Source organism: Aphelocoma coerulescens, chromosome 1A, assembly GCF_041296385.1.
Source record: "Aphelocoma coerulescens isolate FSJ_1873_10779 chromosome 1A, UR_Acoe_1.0, whole genome shotgun sequence".
In the NCBI taxonomy this organism is placed as follows: Eukaryota; Metazoa; Chordata; class Aves; order Passeriformes; family Corvidae; genus Aphelocoma; species Aphelocoma coerulescens.
In genome coordinates this window covers 25,979,964-25,996,964 of record NC_091014.1, presented here as the reverse complement: position 1 = coordinate 25,996,964, position 17,001 = coordinate 25,979,964, and positions in this window count along the sequence as shown.

Genomic DNA, 17,001 nt, shown 5'->3' with positions numbered 1-17,001 from the left:
ATAAGCTGCTCCTAGTTCGATGGTTCTAATCCATGTAGACACCACAGCTATTGTAAAACATTACCAGATTTGGATTCTAACAGAAATAGTGCAGCAAGCCACAAAGTCACATGGAGGTTATACAGGGTAAGCATAATTCATCAGGTAACAAAATATCTCCTGACCAAATGGTAATCCAGCCTGACCATAATTCTATCTTAATCAAGTCTGGTCTCATATAATTTCCTGGGAGAATTTATAAATTTCACACTATGTAAAAGCTTTGCTGGAAACAGGCCTAATTCATAGAAATCTTTGGTCATGGTGCTGTTACCATTCTGTACTGAATTCTGCATGGATGTTGAAGGTGGAAAGTGGGACCAGCGCAGACATCAGCTCTCCACTGTGGATGCATTGCAGTTTGTGTCTCCAGGCAGCGCAGAATAGCTTAGAAGATGAAAGGAGAACAGAGAGCTCTGAAGGAAGTCAAAACTGAGCCCAGATCAAACCCTTTGCTGCTCCCACACTAATCTGTAAAGCACCTGGGGGATGGATATGAGGGCCCCCTGGGAGAGCTGGTGGGAAAGGACCCAGTGGTTTGCTGAGAGCTGTGTCAGAGCAGGGCACAGCTGATAGACTCCAGTAGCTTGTGCTCACTGCGCCTCTGCAGCCACACTCGTTGACCAGTCCCAAGCAGGGGCTGAACACCCTCACTGGAACCTAAAAATGGCACTGTCACGCTGGTTACCCTCCATAGTATAATTTAGGATGTATATTTCTGACTTCCATGACATCAGAACCCTTCTGATGTTGTATATAATTATAAAAATGTCCTGCTGACTTCTTGTTGCTGAAAATACATGGGCTGTTTTGTTTTCAAAAAAACAACATGTTCTTTCCTTCTTGTTTGTCTATTTTTGGCAGGTTCTACCATGAAAACTGTGGTGATTATTACAGCTAAAAGCTCAAGTAAGACTTCAGATTACACCCTCTAGCCTAAATTTTATAAAGGTATTGAGCTCTTAGCTTTCCTCCCAGGATTACTACTGGTTCTCTTTAGGTAGTACTCCAAGCAGATGAAATACACTACTTATTTGTAACTGGTGCTAAGATCTTACTAGCTGTATCCACAGAGTAAACTATCACTGCAGAGGAAGATACACAGAGGCAGAAAGGGAGTAGGCACTGAAATACACCATGCAGAAGCCTGAGTAATGGGCAAAAAATGGGAGTGTAACCCTATGACCATATTTAGTTTCCACATGTGAATCTTGGCTGGCTGAATCCTACCCCGAATGCCAGTGAGGCCTGAGAAGCTGGAAGTCTTTTGCTCTGTGCATACAAGCAGAGTCATGACTCATGCAGAAGAGAAACAGTTTTCCTTTGTGAGGGGAACATTTTTCCTTATTGACTAGGGAGACACCCGAAAATAGCTTTGCTTTCTGAGCGGTTCTATCAATTCACAGCATTACTGTGGAGGTATTAAAATCAAGAAAAGCATTTACAGCTCCAGGAATTTGCTAATAAGAAGTGGAAATCTCTGTTTAAAGGCAGCCAACCAAAATCACTATATAAGTCAACTCTTTGAAGACTATGAATTAAACTGAGGGTAACTTGGGCTGTTCAATAAATTTCAAATGTCAGACAAAGAAATGAAATTAAGGACCAAATAATAATAATGCAAGATATTTAAAATGTTGTGCAATTTAATCTCTTTGAGTAGGGAGCTCGGTGTATAATTGCATTTGCACTGGGCATTATTTCTGATGCGGTACATTTTCAGCATTAAAAGTGATGCATTAAGCTCCTGCACATGATAGAGCTCTCTCTATCGCAGAAGTATTATGTTTCTTGGAAAGGAAGGACACTTCCGAGAATCCCAGATTATGGGAGTTTGTTTCCACCAAAGCTGTTGGAATTTTCCGAATTACTTCAATGGAAACTGAAGTAAGCCAATGAAAATCCACCCCATAGTGAGAGAGAGCATCATTAAAAGGTGTTACCAATCAGAGAGTAAAGCAAACAGGACTGATTTTTATGCTTGCTCCTTTTCTCTCCTGATTTGTTCCAGTGACCCTCTTCTTCTTACATTTATGAATGACACTGACCTAAACCAGATGAAAATTAGCCCCTCATCTGTCAAACTGAGCTCCTCAAGCCTAGCTCGTTTCCCATCGTGGCCCCTCGCTGCCATCCCGCTTTCTCCACGGCCCCGTAGTTCTCCCTGAAAGTGGCCGCAGGAACCGCCCGGGCAGCAAGGCAAAGCCTTTCCCTGACAATACCCCTTCGTTTTTCCTTTAAATCCATGGCAACGCAGTGTTTTATTTTCGTGTCTAAGGAGGGGGAATTTCCACTCCGGCCGGGAGCGCCCCGGAGGCGAGGCGGCTCTGCCGAGCCGAGGCTGCCACCTCCCGGCTCTCCGCGGCCCGCAGCACGGCCGGAGACCCGCCCTCGGGGCTCCGGGGGGAAATTCATTTCGTCCTGCTGAAGCCCTGCCCGTATTTATCAAAACACCCCGGTGTACATCTAGCAGCAGCGCTCGAACTTACAGGGGGCTTAAGGAAGCATTTTAAATTATCCATCGCTTTACTATATGTCTGGGATAAAAATGCTTCAGTGGCTACAGGCAAAATCCTAATGTGAGAAATCAATTCAGAATATGAGAAATCAAAATAAATGGACTATAATGTATCAGCTTAAGGAGACAGCTCGGTAAAAGCACATTAGTGAAGTTACTTCCACTTATATTTCACCTGATAAAGTTTGTCAACCATTTTGTGGGTAGAAACATACCCTCTGCTTTCATTTTAATAGGACTGTTTCAAAAAGTCATCTTTTTGAAGATGTTACTGCAAGTGTTGAGGGGGAAGTAATTAAATAGAACCCCAACATAAGAAAGACGTGGACCTTTTGATGCAAGTCCTGAGAAGGACCATGAAGCACCAGAAGGCTGGAGCACCTCTCCTATGAAGACAGGCCAAGAGACTCACAGTTGTTCTGCCCTGAGAAGGCTCAATGGAGACCTTAGAGCAGCCTTTCAGTACATGAAGAAGAGCTGGAGGGGGACTTTTTACAAGGTCATGTAGTGACAGGGAAAGGTGAAAGAGGGGAGGTTTAGATTAGATATTAGGAAGAAATTCTTTACTGTGAGGGTGGTAAGACACTGGAACAGATTGCCCAGAGAGGTTGTGGATGTCCCATCCCTGGCAGTGTTCATTGGATGAGGCTTTGAGCAACCTGATCTAATGGAAGTTGTCCCTACCTATGGCAGGGGAGTTGGAACTATATTATCTTTAAGGTCTCTTTCGACTCAAGACATTTTGTGATTCTGTGATTCTATGGAAAGACTCCCTTGAGGACAGCAAAAATGAATCCAGCAGTGTGAACTGTGGATTGACTGAAATCAGTGCCAGGCTTTCCACACCAGGAAAGTACAGTCAAAAACATAATAGGGAAGGCACGAATTTAGACAAGCAGACCTCCCACCTGTTAATCTTTCACAGCAGAGAGATAAAGCTAGAGCAAGACTGAAAAGAGCATTTTTTTTTCTGCCTGTCTTTCCTGAAAATGTCTGTTGGTTTTGAACTGAGCTAGAGGCTCCAGAGATGCCAGGTAGTGCTGTAGTAAAGACAATGCATCAGGTGAACCCTTTAATAATGTGCTGTGTTTAGGAATCTATAGGGGGTTGACCCTGGGTGGATGCAAAGTACCCACCAAAGCCTCTCTACCACTCCCCTCCTCTGCTGGACAGGAGAGAGAAAAAACAACAAAAGGCTCATGAATCAGGATAAGGACAGGGAGAGATCACCCATTACTGTCACAGGCAAAACAAACTCAGCTTGGGGAAATTAACTGAATTTCTTACCAGTCAAATCAGAAAAGGAATATAAGAAATAAAACTTACTTTTAAAACACATTCCTCCCACCCCTTCCTATTCTTGGGCACAACTTAATTCCTGAATCCTCTACCTCCTATCCCCAAGCAGCACAGGGAGATGGGGAAATGAGAGCTGTGGTCAGGTCATCACTTGTTGTCCCTGCCACTCCTTTCTCCTCTGCTGGCAGGACTCCTCACACTCTTCCCCTTCTCCAGCATGGGCTCCTCTCTCCACAGGGCCACAGGTCCTGCCAGGAGCCTGCTACAGCACAGGATTCCCATGGGATCCCGTGGAGTAGATAAAATACATTTCCCAAGGGAGATGATAATTTTACTGTAACTGCTATTTTTTGCAAGAATATGAGATCCTTTAAGGAAACAACAGTGTTCTGAGAAGCCCAGTCCTCTGCATCAGAAGCAGTGATGCTGCTGGTGGGTGAGCTTAGGCACTCCTATGTTTGCTCTAGTTTTAGAGGAATAACAGGCAGGATAACACTAAGCTTGAGTAGTTGCTGGTTAACATCTGGCTGTTTCGTTCTCCTTCCAATATCACAAAACAGCCCTAGGCCTCAACTCACCAGCTGGGTTCAATCAAGCAAGCAGATCCTGTTTTCAAAGCCACACTAGGCACCAGGAGCAGATTGGTGACTCTGGCACAGTATTGATTAATAAATAAAAGCATCAGGCTTTGCATTTGAATAGGCCCTTTTCTTTGGCAGATATCAAAATAATTTCTAAAGAAGGGCAAGCATTATTATCTCCATTATGGGGCTACATTATATGACAAGCTCTCAGTTGGGGACTGGGCAAGATCTTGGCTCTCCAACAAGCAACAGCTGCTCCCCTTTGTTAAATGCCACACACCAGCAGTCCTGAAAGCTTTCAGGTTCTGGCCAAGCACACAGAGCGCCTCAGCCAGATGGGCAAGAGCAACTGCTGGAAGTCTGGTACTGTTACCCAGTCGATATTGGAGGTAACTAAAACTTCACAGAAATTTGTCCAGGATTCCAGAAAAGCAGTGCTAGTTTTTAACATGACTTACCTTTTATTTAGGTTTTTTGCTCCCCTAAATTCAGTTTTTAAATAGTCCTCACTTTTCCTGAGGCGAGGACCCAAACTGACCTGATGCAGAGAAGACATACACTTTTTTATTTGAAAATGCTCTGTTAGAGAAAGTTTTAAACCTCTTTCCATTTTGTGGGTTTCCTATAGGCTTTAGAATATTTCTATGATGCTTGAAAACATGGTATCCTTGCAGAAAGACTACCCTGCAGGTAGCCTGCTTCCCTTGCATGCTTCCTATGTAAACACCATCTATACACATTATAGCTGATGTTTTAGCCATTGAATCATGTTATATGTTAAACCAAGGACTTATCACAGTCCTTTCTGATTCTTAGTTAAGATGTCCCGCTGGCCTCTCTCCCAGATCCCTTTGCAGAATAAAAATAATGTGTATTTCTAGTTAATAGTTCATTAAATTACTTTGAGACTTACACATTAACTCGTTTTTTTAGCTAGTGAGCCAGACCAATGCAAACTCTGGTTTGCAAACCACAGCACAGGGTTATATGTACCTTTACATGAGCCACTCTGTGCATCCATTACCAAAGAGAAGAGCTGCCTCCCGGCACAGGGGCAGTTCAAAAGTTACACATGCACAACACAAACACGTACACACAACAAAAACAGGCTCCTGCTGTTGGATACTGGCATTCGTTGCCTCTGACAGCTGCTCTGAACCAGATGGGAAACAGCCATTCCAGTTCTGCTGTAAGCCACATCCCAACACCAGCATCACTGTAAACTCCCAGGCTGGCATCTCAACTGAAAGGCAACATGGCAAGTGAGCAAAGAAGCAAAATCCCCCCTCCCCAGTGCCAATGTCATCTCTCCAGGAAAAACTGGGGCATATATGGTGTGGAGAGGAAAGAAGCAGAGAGAAGTAGGCTTTTAGATGCTGTACCTGGAAAGATATGACCACATTTGTTCTGAACACAGGGAATGTCTGGGTCCAGTGTTGACAATCTGGCAGTGACTGAATGCTGTCAAGTTCCCTCAGACCTGATAAACAGAAGAGAAAAAAACAGTAACAAGTCATCACCAAAAGCAGTAGTTTCCAACCCGTGAGTCAAGCTCTCTTCGTGAGGCATGACAGCATTAAAGATAAGATAGAGAAGAGAGAGCAGAGGTCCTGCTGCCACTGAAGAACAGAAGAGAGAGAATTGTTAGGTTATGTTTCTTCACTTTGTTTTACACTCTCAGGTCCAAATCTAAGACAAAAAGAACATGCTGCTTGGCAAGAAGGAAATATACTGCTATAGATCTCTGAAGACAGGGACACTGAGGAATCATGGGTCATGGGATGATGGAGGAGGGGAGGAAAAAAAAGTATAATCAAAAGCTACAGCTATAAGGCATGCCTAGCACAGATCAATCATTACTGCCCTGGAAAAAAGTACTAATCTGAAGCATTTCCACATTTATAATAGTAAAACCAGTGAAATCCAATACAGTCTTATTAAAACAGTTGGATTCAGCTCCACCCAAGTCCAGTGCCATTCTAAAAAAAAATAAAAAATAAAAAAATTTAATAAATTCTCAGCCCTTTAAATTAGGTGTTGGCAGTTATTCTTCCTCAAATTGTATCATTCTGGGCCCCTGCACAGAGATAAGCTGTAAACTGATCACACATTTTAAAACCCACTTAAAATGAGAGGTTTGGAATATAGAAGCCCACTTCTGTGAATTTTTATGTATATCAGCAAACTGATACTCATAAAAAACCTTTCTGCTCTATAAATAAGTGTGCTTCCCTAGATCCATCAAATTACTGATTCTCTCAAGAGAATCAAAGCCAAAAAAGAGAAAGCTCATATCTTTCCCTTTTGTTCAAATTTGAGTATGTTATTAGACTTCCAAGACCCTTTTGATGTTCCAGTTCCACTGCATAATAGACATCTTGTAGTTTGTTAAGTTCAAATCTGTGTGTGTTTTATGTTTTCATAGCTACAAAATGCACCAGGTTTCATCTTGGATTTCTCTCTTTCCCCAGTCCTCTGGGAGCAGTCATCCAAAATTGGGTATTAATTGGTCATTGCCTGGATCATACTGTTTTTACTCAGCATCTTCAGGCTTCTTAGGGGACAGCTACTTTAAATTCCACGTCAAGCTCACCAGTGCTGTAGCACTGATGACCTGTTTGACCAGCAGTTACAGTGTAACACAAACATTAGCTGTTGGTCTTGCCCTTTACTAAAACTCAGATGATTTCTTCATTTCCCAGATAATCATCATTCACCTGTGAGATGACACTCCAGCTCATAAATTCAAGGGGGTTGTTTTTCATTGGCTTTGGGGTTAGTCTTTCATCCACAGTTCCTCTGCTGAAACTTCACTCCAGGATCTATGCTATTAAATGTCTTTGCTGTTTATAGGTTACATATTCTAGTCCACTGCCTTTAATGGCTTTCATCCAGTGTGGGTCATGTCCAGACTTGAAAAACCTGCTTGCAAGAAAAACTGTGGTCATGAAACCCATAAAGGGAAAAACTGACGCATTCAGTTCAGCTATTTTTGCTTTTCTGGGGTCCCAGGACTCCCCTCATTAGATAAAGATGTGAGTAAAGCGCTCCTCCTACATAAGCAATGCAAACCCCAGCAAGTTTTGATGGGCTACTACAAACACCTGTCCCTAGGCAGTGATCCTCTCACTGCTTTAGACATCTGTCATAGGATGGGTCATCTACACGGGGAGTCTATACATCTGAATGGTTTTTTCACTGTCTACAGAAGGAGCCATGATGATGAGCCTGGAGTAGCCTGATTTTGCAATGGCCATCAACAGGTGAGGTGGATCCTCCACACTGGATCCAGAGATATTTAGTACAGCAGGAGCATAATACAGCTCCCAATACAAGTAAATAGCTTAGTCAAGAGGACTACTTTTTTCCCCTTTCATAATGGTGGAGCATCAACTTGAAATAATTTCTGAAAATGGAAACCTAAAATAAATATTCTCCACTGGGAAGCAGTGCTGCCTTCTTTACTTAACACATGATTAAATCATCAGGGTGCAGAGAAGTATTAACATGCAGACAGAGATGTGCTGTGTGCAGAAGAACAAACCACAACATTGGCTCATCTTTGTGTAACACAGACAGGAACATGCTGCACATACATGAAGGGATGAATGCAGTAAGCAGCTTGCACGCACACAGACACACACCTTGCTTGTACAGGGATGAATAATATCACCCTCAACATGCAAACCAATATACACAAAGTTAACATGTGGCCCAGATGAGAATAAACAAATAATAAAAATGGTGTGACTGCATACTCATACACACCAAAGACACATACATAAATAATAAGCTATAATAATTTTAAATGCTAATAAGTAAAAAACCCCCAACTGTACACAGACATGGAAAATAGCCAGTGAAATTTTCTATTCCCTGATGACTGATGTGGTGACAGTTTGGGTCCCAGCAGGTGGAATTATAAAGGAGGAATCAACAAATGGCGTTGGAAAATGCACTTGTCGAAGGTATCACTTTGACATGTATTAGACAAAATGAAACATGACAGCCATGCACTGACCGAAAACCTTGGGAGGCTTCTTCTGCCTCAGAAGCCATAAGAGCAAAAAGGGTGCTGGAATGGCAGCCCTGGCAGGGCAGAGGCACGGAGCAACATTCCCCAGGGTGTGGCTAGGTCATGGAACTTGTGACAGGTAGGAAAAATATTGCTTACACTTCTGGAACTGACAGATAAAGGGACTAGAGACATCACGCAGAAAAAAAAATTCAAAATATCATTAGCCATGATATTACACCCACAGCTTCTGGGGTGGGTGCAGGTGTTAGGCTTCCCACTGCTGGGGGGAGCTCAGCTCAGCTCAGCACGAAGAGAGGAGGGGTAGAGGGCAATAAAATCATGGGTGATGAAATCAGAAGAAAAAACTGTGCTCAAAAAGCTATGCTGACAATTTACTTTCCTCTGGAAAAAAATGCACACACTGGGAGGAGCAGGCTGCAGATCTGCTGTGCTCTCAAGAAGGATGCTCGCCCTGGGGCAGTGCTTCTGCAGTGAATGCAATGGGGTCCCTGAGAGGGGGTCCCCAAAGCTGTAAGAAAAGACCACAGTAAGCTGTGTTTGTGCAAAATTATTCTACTCAAAGGTTAGACGTGGAGAAAGTGCTGTGAACTAGTGTTAATTCAGCCATTTAAAGTTCAATTAACATTGGCACAGGTTGCCCAGAAAGGCAGAATGTCCCACCCGGGGAAACATTCAAGGTCAGGTTGAACCTGGAGGTGTCCCTGCTAAGGGTTAGACCAGATAATCTTGGACAGTCCCTTTCAAACCAAAGTATTCTAGGATTCTATATGGAAAAACAACTGCATCCCACAAAATAACCATGGATGGGATTTCTAGGCCCAGAACAAAGGAAACTTAGGGGGATTTATCAGGGGAAAGTGACAGATGTTTGTGGACAAAAAGCAATGGAGAAGTAATATTTTCCACATCAATAATAAAGGACTTTTACTCAGTGCTTTTACCTGAGCAGATCAATGAAGGTTACAAATGTTATGGATAAAGCAATATATTCACTGTTCAAAATGCCAAGAGTTTAGGCAGAGAGCCAGGTTTAATAAAAATGAAATAGAAGCCGTGGTTTGACTAAATCATTCTTCTGGATTTCTAGACAACATTATAAAGTGTTAGTGGCTGTGGTAAAGAGCACTTTGAGGGCATGATTCATGGCTGTTTTACTCCAGTTGTACACTGGCTGAACACCCCTGGACTCAATAAGCCCCCTAGTGAATCAGATATGAAAGCTGTCAAGAGAAAGGAAATACAGAATGCAATGATCTTTCTCACTAATCTGTTTATTATCGTGGTACACTGATCCCGAAGGCTCGAGAAGGGTCTTTGTGTCAGGCACACTGCTACCAGCCTTGAGCTCTGGTTGTGACTTTTGTTTTCCTTGTTCCTCTTCCTTAAGCTCCCAGGTGCTCAAGTCATATGATTAAATAAAAACTGCTGGCTTTGTGTGGTTATTTTTTACAAAGGGCTCTCTGGCCCTCACAGGGCTGCTGGAAGGACCTGAATAATAAAGTTCAGAAGTTCAAGACACAAATAAAAAGGAACTATGTTTTTACTGTCACTGTTTTCAAATACTTCTGATTTTAAGCTACTGTAGTCCTGGAAGGTCTTGATACATCATTCTGTAGAGCATGGAGCACTCATTTGGCATATGTGTGGTCCAGATTTAATATTTCAGCGTTAGATATCGCTTGTTAGACTCTGAAATAGTTAAAAGTTAAGGAAGAATGACCTAAATAAAGGTAACAGAGGTCAACATAGAAAATAACAAGACAAACCAGTAGTACAGATCTACCTTGAAGTTTTAAAATCTCGCTTTGCAGGATTTACTGTTGAGGTCATTAACTGCTGTGCCCAACTACAAAAACTAATGAGACCATTAAGGGGACAACTAATGAAAGGCAGAGACAACTTGACTTCTTTTGTAACTTTCTGCTTGTAACTAGATTGTTAAATTGTTAGCATTGCTATTTAGTACACATTTACTGGATCTAGGTAACCACACTGACAGGATTTTGGAGGTATTAATACAAGGTAATGAAGGGATCTGCTAGTTAACACAGCAGATAACTCAGTCTGCTAGGGACAAATAAGAGCCTGATTCCTTTGATAAGAACTGCACTAAAGGCCATGTTGAAAGAAATCATAGGAAACATTTAGCTAAATAAATTCAGATCAGTGAGCTATGAACAGACAGTTTTGGATGTTGTTTGTTGTTAAGTGTAAAACACATTTGACAAATAGTTATCATCAGCACTGATTCATGATGCAGCCTGCAGCTTGTGACCAGCCCTTTTGCTCATACTGTTCTCACCTTCTGTAGTGGTTATACCTTCCCAGGGTATAAGATATTCTGCAATATCAGAACTGAAACTGTTCAATGCAATTTGTAGTTTTCAGGATGGGTTCATGCTTAGAGGCTTTTCAGTGGTGTTTTCTATAAGAGGTCTGCTTGAGATGCCAGCAGTCTGGGGCCCTGAAGGCTCTGCAAGTGCTTAAGAGCCTGGTGATTCTAAAAAGATTTGCAAAATGGGTGCCACAGAGAGAAAAGTTTTATTCATTTAATTCAGTTACACAACCAGAGATGGGTTCAGTTCAAACACTGTACACTCAGCCCACACATTTCTAGGTGTGTGTGAATTAGCATCAGTATTCACACATGGGGCTAGATATCAATTTTAATGTCTTCTTATATTTTTTTCAGATTAATTTTAAAGCCAGTCTTCAGTCCAAAGCTATGTCTGTAAGCTTTAGATAAGACTCATTTTGGACTCACTGGCAGCAAAAAGTGACCAGAGTAAGTAGTTCTGTGCTGGGTTTGCTCCTTTGTTAATTAGGAGTGGGATTTGGAAATGTTACAGTGGAGCTTCCAAATCATCAGGTGTGTAATGACTCTTTTCAACGAGGTAAAAATGAGGGCTTATGCTACAAAGATATAACCATCTCAGAAGAACTTTACACAATATGTGGATGTTGAAGAGGGAAGGAGTGAGCATGAAGTGGGCATGAAGAGGGAAGGTGTGCCTGCTGGTTCAGAGCCTGCAGTGCAGGTGGCTGCTCACCAGTGTAGCCAGCAGTGTATGATAGCAGTGAGTGATGCTGGGAATTGCACAGTCCCATATTCCCCCACACAGCTAAATCCATTGGTGCTATTCTGGTACAATGAGAATACAATGTGTCAAATGAACCCAACACCTTGCCTGTATGGCTCCAATTTTTTGATGAACTGAATTCCAAATTCTTCTTTCTATGACATAAAAGCATTATTAGTATCCTCTATGGTGTATTGGTAGAATAGCAATGAAATGGCCAGGCTCTGTCAGACACTCAGAAAACATCCTCTCTAGATCTTCTCTTCAGTGAGCTTTTTACTTTTGGTCCTTGCGCTGCAAAGATGAGAAGAGACAGGAGCGGCTGTCACTTTTGGTTGACAGTGCTTTGTCAGGTCAGCAGCTTCCAGCTCACTGGGAAGCTCAGGTTCTGTGGGTGCCGTGGGCAAAGTCAAGGCCCTTCACTGTCTCATCCCATCTCTTCATTAAAGCAGGGTTCACTTGCTCTGGTGGACATTTTCCTGCATCTGGATCAACATCTGAATACTCTTAAGGGTACTTCCATCTCCTGGTGTCAGTAGGAACTGTAGACCTCCTGTAGCCAAAGGAAATATGTTTCATTGCAATTGTGCCACGGCTGTGTTATGAGGATCAACAATGTGATCATAGTTTCTGGGACAGACACATTGTATTTTTAACTTCTTTTTTTAAACACAATCCAGTGTTGTTTTGATGTTGATACAACTTCAAAACGTGCTGGGCAAAATGGAAAGCTTGCAAGAAATTCTTCTTTCCATGAGACTTGCAGAGGAACATTTTGCTTCTGTGTTTCATTAAAAGATAAGAATTCGGAAGGTCATCCATGTAGATGGGAAAAACCATATGCACTTAAAGCACAAGAGTTTTGAAAGGAAAGCTCACTCTGTAAGTTACTTATCATCATAGCTGACTAAGAAGAAGTGGATTGTTTGATCTTTAATATTCCACAGTCTGTAAGTCTGTAGATGTCCCTTACGTTCAGTTACTTTCTTCTTGTCATTGTAGTAGAAATTCACAACCTTCAACCTCTCCAAAAAAAAAAAAAAATATAGGGCCAGCTCTGACCCACATTTTTAAATTTCATAGCATTCAGTAGATCAGTAGCAAAGCAAGTAGACTCCTTAGGACCTCAATAGTTTTCATAAAGCAGCAAAATCCATGTTACTTATTACCTTTATAACCCTCAAAAGCTATTTCAGGTTAACAGGTAACAGATTTGTAAATCAAGTTGGATAAACTACAGTTTTTCAGCAGTGCTTCACATACAGATTCCTGGCAAATAAAGTTTTCATTCTGGACAGTGTAACACTTTATTTTCTTGCTTCCAGTGGGTATCAAGCATCTACAATTAAAACTTATTTTTTGTCTTTTAAGTATTTATACCCTATGGCTACATGTTAGCCCAGTAAATCTGGACCTGTTTACCTTTGTAAACACAAGATTTTTTTTTCCAAGCAATTAATGAAGGAAACATCTCTGGGTAATCATAATGTTCTTTCTGACACGCAATATCCTCTGCTACCTAGCTTATCATCTCCTTCCTACTGCAAAAACTGATTAGGTGAAGTTGAGAAAAATCCATGAGGAAGTGTTTTATTTACATATAAAGAGGAGCCTTACAGCATCTAAATCAGCTGCTTGCCTTTACAGATTGTCTTTCCTAGGCACCCTGACAGGGGCAGAAGGGCTCAACTGGAGGACAACACTATGCACCCAAGCTGAACTGTCCTTCTGCACTGCTGTGTGCATTACCTACACCCTCCTTGAAAAAGCCTCCTTGAAAAAGGTATTTTTAAGAAGAGTGGTTCAAAATCAAATAGCCTCAAAAATCAACAGCAGGATTCGGTATTTCAATTGCTATTGTATTTTTTTCAATTGGAAGCAGAGTTTCAGATAAATCAAAATATTCAGCAGCAACTTATTAATTTCATTGGAATTGTAAATTAAAAAGATTGTTGCAAATTAATTTCTACAATGTTGAAACAATTCACTGTTATCATTTCAGCTTTTCTGTCTCATGTAACATGCATTCTCAAATGTTTCACTAGGATCAGTCAACTAAGAAATACATTCATTCCTACAGAGCATGACTTCCCTTTTCTAGCCTGCTTTAGAGCTGGCTCTAAATATGTGTAGGATAGAGAGGAAATCTTTGCACAGATCCCTGTCTCCATAAGACACTTCTTTGGGGAACCTTGTGTAAGCAACGCTAACATCTACTAGGCAGTCCTAGGACTGCAAACAGGAAAAAAACCTGGAAAACAGTAAATAATGATGTTTTTTCTTGTATTTATTAAGTCTTGGTTGCCATAATTCCACCAACTTTGACCAGAGCAGCCTTAAACTTTATCTGAGCATATTCAGTCTGCACCTCATGCCCACATTTGGAGGACTGAGCATCCTCCACAAGGCACTAAGCACTACCTTCAGGGATCATTTTCAAGAAAAGTTGAGAGTATCCTAGTAAAAATATTTGAAACTGTCTGGAAGAGACCTCACCTTTGAACATGCAGCTAGGTCTTTGGAAAACTTAAGTAATGTAGCAAATATTTTAAATCTCCATGATTCTGAAGTGGGCAAACTCTAGGTCCTGTGTGTGTCTGTGCATTAGTAACTCTAGCGGCTTTTCCTTGCCTGGTGAGGCAGGAGGTACTGTGTAGCTCAGCACATCTTCCGTGCTGCTCCTGCCCTCCCACCTTCACTGGAGGCACACAGTGCCTGGCCTCCCACGCTCCCTGGCCTGGCCCAGCTGCCTGGAGGTGCCACAGGGTGTGAGAACAAGGCCTGATGTTAAACACTCCAGGCCAACAACACCTGTCTCATGCAGATGCACCTGGCCCCTTTCAGGAGTTACTGGAAATAGGTGATAATCTTCATAACTGAGGCTGAGGAGAGAAGGAAATGGCTGCTCACTCAGAAATCATGAAGTCATTGGGGGAAGCTACTGGCAGCACTGTGCATGGAGATGGATAAAAATCAGAGGCAGAGCTGTGGTGTGTTATAAAGAATTTAATTACAGAATCTCTATCAGTGTCAGAATTTTGATTGGCTTGTCAATGGAAAAAAATAATGTTATTGCTGTAGAATTAATGCTGTTTTAATTAGAAATAATGCTTCAATTAAAAATTATGATAAATTTCTTACTGCAAAGATGCCATGATTGTTATACTCTGTCAAAATATTTGTGTTTGTAAGTGAATAAATAATATTATAATACTTGGTTTTTACCTTTCATTACTAGATCTCATTAGTGTGACCCAGTATGAATAGGATGATCTTAGATAAGCATTTGGAAGTGTTTATGAAACATTAATGAGTTCTGTCCACAACCCTTGGGGGGGAAAATGTTCTCTTATAACAATTTAACAGTTGGATAAACTAAGGCAGGTGGTTTATGCAAATTATTAGAGGTCAACACAGAAAAATAGCAGCTCTTGCATTCTGAATGTTCTTATCCTCCATGAACAGTTTCCACACTTTTTCTGTTTCTATTTATTTTATTTAATTACAATTTAAAAGACTCTTCTAAAAGGCTGCTGCCATAGCTACAGGCAAGGTAGTATCTGGAAAAATACACAATACCCTGATTAAATATAAATACACTCAAACAGACAAAATATGAGGCAGGCATCACGATGCTGTAAGTCCATATTCAGAGCCACCGTAGATTGTACATAGGTTTTAAAAGGTGAATTAGCCAGTGATAAAAAGAAAATTCAGTTCCACATTCACCCCCTTATTTCATCCTGTATTCCATCTTCTGTTGTTTGTATAAAAGAAAGATCAACATATTAATGGAAAAGAATAGTCTGTCACCTGAGCTTAAATGGGAGTCAGTTAGTGATAATCTACTGCCCAATGTATTGCATCTGGAATCTGACTTTACGTCAGAGCCACAGGGCAGTTATACCATTTTGCTGTTGTACAATACAGAAAGGAAAGGCTTTTCAGATTACTAGGTTTTAATAAATAGGAAGAGGCAGAGTGTGTGGATGCCTATGCATTTATCTAACTGGAAGGAGCCCCCTCTCAGGAGGAGCTCAGTGGAGTACAGTCACTCATGGCAGGGGCATGGAGGGGCTGCAGTGGGGGAATCACACAGAATCCACTGCTCCTCCTCGTTTTCCTGAGAGCATCCCTGTGCCTTGCAGCTTGTTTAATGGTTTGTAAAATCACCCTGACAGAAGTTTAAAATCTCTTCTGATCTGTAGATGAAGTTATATCTTTGAAGCCACTATTTAAGCTGAGCTAACAAGCGATGTTGCTATCGGCTGGTTTGTAAATGTGCTGAAGAGCCATTTGACAAGCAGGAGTGATGACATTTCTGAAAGATTGTCACAACATTAGTTATTTAATACTGTACTGAAGTCAAAGACACTTGCCTGTGTGGGGGAAAGTTTCTGTCACAGATGCAGCATACTAAACACTGAGTATTGGCTAGATTACTAACACATGAAAGTAAGAATTAATGTATGCCTTGAGGACTGAAGTAGTAGTCTAGAAAGAAAATCTTGCTGATATTTTATTGAATTTTCAGTTGTAGATGCTAAGCCTGGAAAATAACCAACAAGCGATAAAGAGATAAATACTGTTCAATTATAGTCTCAGCAGTTATGTTTTCTGGTTATTTTTAAATCTACTTTAGGAGAAAAGATATATATTGTGATTTTGAAATACAGTTCAATTGAACATAAATGGATTAATTTTAATGTTCAAGAAGCTTTAGGTAGTTGTTTGGAAAAGATTAAATAAACATGTAAAATACCTAGAGACTTGCAATCACTGCAGTCCTCTTTTCTGGGAAGCAAAAATCAACATTCCTATCTATGTTGGACAGAACAGACTAATAAATGAAAACCATCTGAAGGGTTCATTTGCTCTTCAAACTGTGTCTGCACAGCAACCAAATCTTTTTATGCAGGAGGTGCTGTGGTCCTTTAGTAGATGGATACCCGCTTATTTTCTAGTCACAGTATGTATTTACTGCTCTTTACTGCATGTGGTTCTGCAGAACCATTTCAGGCACTTACAGGGATGCCCAGCTGCTGCAGCGCTGTCAGGCAGGTTACACAGGCAGAATCCACACAGCTGATATGAGTCAGGCAGAAGCAAACTTGACTTGCCCATGCAGATGAAACACCTCTAGGCCTTTAAAAAATAGCATCTCTCAATCTGAGATTTGGCCACATTCCAAAGAGGCAGCCAACATGGGAGCTAAAGCTGCAGTTCAGGAGCTGACATTTTGGAGTAAAACTGGAGTTTGGTTACTTCCTCTCAGCCAATTCAAGCTCTTTGAATGAAAGGTAGCTCTTACATGATATAGTCATGTTTAACAAAGGAAGCAAACTGACTGCCTGATAGGTAAACAGGTTTGCCTATCAAATTATCAATCAAATAGAAGACCAGCCTCCAGAAATATACTGAAGACATTTTTTCCCTAGGCAC